Source organism: Octodon degus, unplaced genomic scaffold, assembly GCF_000260255.1.
Source record: "Octodon degus isolate 3935 unplaced genomic scaffold, OctDeg1.0 scaffold00323, whole genome shotgun sequence".
Taxonomy (NCBI): Eukaryota; Metazoa; Chordata; class Mammalia; order Rodentia; family Octodontidae; genus Octodon; species Octodon degus.
In genome coordinates, this window is record NW_004524899.1 from 1,351,870 (window position 1) to 1,355,339 (window position 3,470).

The following is a 3,470-nucleotide window of genomic DNA, read 5'->3' on the forward strand; positions in this document are numbered from 1 at the left end:
ACAAAACATTAGAAATGGTACATATTTATAAGAATAAGATGGAAGGTATCCAACCATTGTTTTGTACTGCACATTGCTGTCTTTGATGAAGACATTCTGTTTAAAGAGATTAGTACATATAGAATTAGTGAATGTGAAAACTTTAAACATGAACTATTTTCAAAAACTGATGGAATTAGTACTACAATCATTTCAGCTATTCTGTATTTATACTTGGTTGATATTTTCCCTTCCTTTTTTCCCCCTCTCTCTTCTCCTTTCCCTCGTCATTATTGTTTGTTCCTTATTTTCACTTTCTTTCCATTTTATTATATTTATTATGTCTTTCAGATTTTATTTATTCTTTCAGGTTCTTACACTAAAAAGAAAATATGATATTTACACATTTGGATCTGTCTTATTTGACTTATGAGTATAGCCCCTCGTTGCATCCATTTACCCATACAGGGTTAAAGTTTGTCTTTTTTGTAGCTGAACAGTACTACTCCATTGTATAAAAATACCACATTTTGGAGATCTTTGCTAAGCTAGGCCCATGCTGGTAGCTACTGACATGGGAGCAGGGTAGAAGCTGCAACAGGATGATTAGTCTTATAAAAAGGAGACTCGACAAATGAATGAAATACACCCCTTGCCCTTCTTAAATCAAGTTCTTCAGAGGGATGGAGTATATGATAGAGCCCACCAACCACAGCCCTAGACATGCCTTGTGCTGTGAGTATGGTGTCCTGATTAGACCAAATCCTGCCAATATTTGCGTGACCTGTCTAGGAAGTAAAGTTGACATAAGCCAAGGCATTCCAAAACAAGTGTCCATTTCTTTCTGCAAGCAATGTCAAAGAAATTTTCAGCCACCAAGAACTTGGGTAAAATGTGCTTCATTATCCAGGGAACTTCTTGATTTGTGTTTGAAAAATATTAAAGTCCCCCTGAGTAAGGTACGACTTGTAGATGCATGCTTTCTTTGGACTGAACCCCATTCTAGGCAACTGAAAGTTAAGTTCAGAAGGAGGTGACAAATGGTGCTATCCTTCAGTAGGTGTTTGTGGTAGATTATTATTTTTTATTTTTTTTTTAGTCTCAGATGTATGGAAATTGCCACAGAGTGCAAGCTAAGGATTTCTGGAATGCTGTGGTTCAAGTCAAGCAACAGACTTTGCACAAAAAACATTCCACTGGGCTGGTGAGATGGCTCAGTGGTCTAAAGCATCTACTTAAAACAAGCTAAACTAAGCAAAGCACAGGGACCATGGTTCAATCCCCCAGCACCACATGCCAGCCAGCCCCCGCCCCCTGGTGGGCTGAGCTGGCCATACACACACACACACACACACACACACACACACACACACACACACACACAAAATAAATATTAAAAAAAAAACCCACATTCTACTACTTGCAGCAGTTGATTCTGAAATATGGAGTGCATCAGAATATACTTCGTATCTAGGAGAGTCGTGATGGTCTGGATTTCTATTATTCCTCAAAACAACATGCTCAGAAGATGGTAGAATTTCTTCAGTGTACAGTTCTTTGTAGTTGTAAAGTATTACAAAGACTGATTGCTCAGGATATCCATCGTAACATATACAATTACAAAATCACTTTTTTGGTGGAAATTGTTCCAATATGCAAGAATAATGTTTGTTTGTTTTTTCCAAAACTTGCACAAAGCTTGGGAAATATGAGCCAGATATGTATGTGTATTTGAGTAACCAGTGCCATCTACCTCATTGATCCAAACACCCTGAAAGTTGCTGATATTAATGGAAGCACATTCTGAAATCATCCTTTCAATAATTTATGCCATCCTAAGTGGCTAGAAGAGGTTAACCTGATGGAAAGCAGCATAGTATGAAATCTCAAACACAGTGCAGGTGCTGGGGTTATATCCAAAAAGCATAACGATGGGGAAGTCTGGGTACAGAAAACATCTGAATTCAATACTGACAAACAGTATTTTTGTCACAATCCTTTGGGGCATCTTCTAGACCCTGGAGACCTGGTGTTGGGATTTGATTTGACTAACTGTAACTTGAATGATGAACATATCAACAAAATGAAGTCAGATAAAGTTCCAGATATGGTATTAATCCAGAAGAACTATAACCATACTACAGGTCAGCATTGTAGAAACTGGAAACCGAAAGAGCTTGCAAGAGAGAGAAAATATGGATATAGATGATGAAAAGCAATACCAAGATTTTCTTGAAGATCTTGAAGAAGATGAGGCAATTAGAAAAAATGTCAACAGTTACAGAGATTCAACTATTCCTGTAGAAAGTGACACAGATGATGAAGTAGCACCTTGAGTTAGTCTGGCTGAGATGCTTGAAGATCTTCACATTTCCCAGGATGCCACTGTTGCAGGAGGTGCAGCTATGATGACATAATGAGATCATATTGTAGGCTTTGCTCTTCCATCTGCTTGGGAAGTTGGACACAATAACTTTTGCTCTATATTTCATCTATGCCTTCATATGTTAAGAGGAAGATTTTAATTTTAAGCCTGAATAAATATGATTATTTTGATTGCTCAAAGCACTAAAGGGTTTAATGGTTTTGGAATTTGTGATAATAAAAAATTAGAATTTCATAATTGCCAATGTTTAGGCTATTTTATGTGTGTGGTTTTCTCACTGCTTTTATTTAAGCCCCATAGTATTTTCTTCACATACCTAATGCTTAATGCTGGATTCAGAAGTTTAAAGGTTGAGATTCATTATATATTAACTAAATCTTGAATATTAACTAAATGTTCAAGCATCAAACATCAAAATAATCTTTGCATTCCTTTTATATTGATTGCTTTATGGAATGAGCATTTTTTGCTTTTTTATTTTTTATAGAGTACAAATTAGAAAACAAATATTACAAGTGATACAGAATTTCGTTATTAATTTCATGGTATTTGTTGTAATACATAGTGTCCTTTTCCAACTAGTTATTCATATTACCAGATATATGCATGTAAAATTGGAAGAAGAAAGAATGAAGAAACAAACGTATAAGAAATTAAGAAGAGAGTACAAACAGTTGAAGACAGGAGACAAAACTAAGTATCATCTGCTCCTTTCCATAGATGAGCAGAAATGCACAGTGTAGTTTTCCAAAACATCCTGCTTACATACATCTCCTGTCTTTTCCTTAAGACAGCAACTCTTTCCTTTTGAATAAATTCATTCCCTTTTTCCAGTGTCAATTGTACCTTTCAGATTGTATTTTTCTGTTTCGGTTCTCACACTAAGGAAACAGTATGATGCAGGTCTGATTTATTTCTACATTTACTTAAGAGTCGCATCCATTAACTGGCAAAAGACTGATCATATGATGCATCTTTTTTTTTTTTTAAGTTTTTTTTTGGTGCAGGGTCTCACTATGCAGCTTGGACTCATTGTGATCCTCCTGTTTTCAGCTTCCCTACTGCTGGGATTATAGGCTTGTCCCACCACACCAGGACTCCATCA

At 36.1% G+C, this 3,470-nt stretch overlaps 1 pseudogene; it reads left to right on the plus strand.

The window, feature by feature from the left end:
- Positions 1 to 662: 662 nt before the first annotated feature.
- On the plus strand, positions 663 to 2,396 carry LOC101565626 (annotated as a pseudogene).
- The last annotated feature ends 1,074 nt before the right edge of the window (positions 2,397 to 3,470 follow it).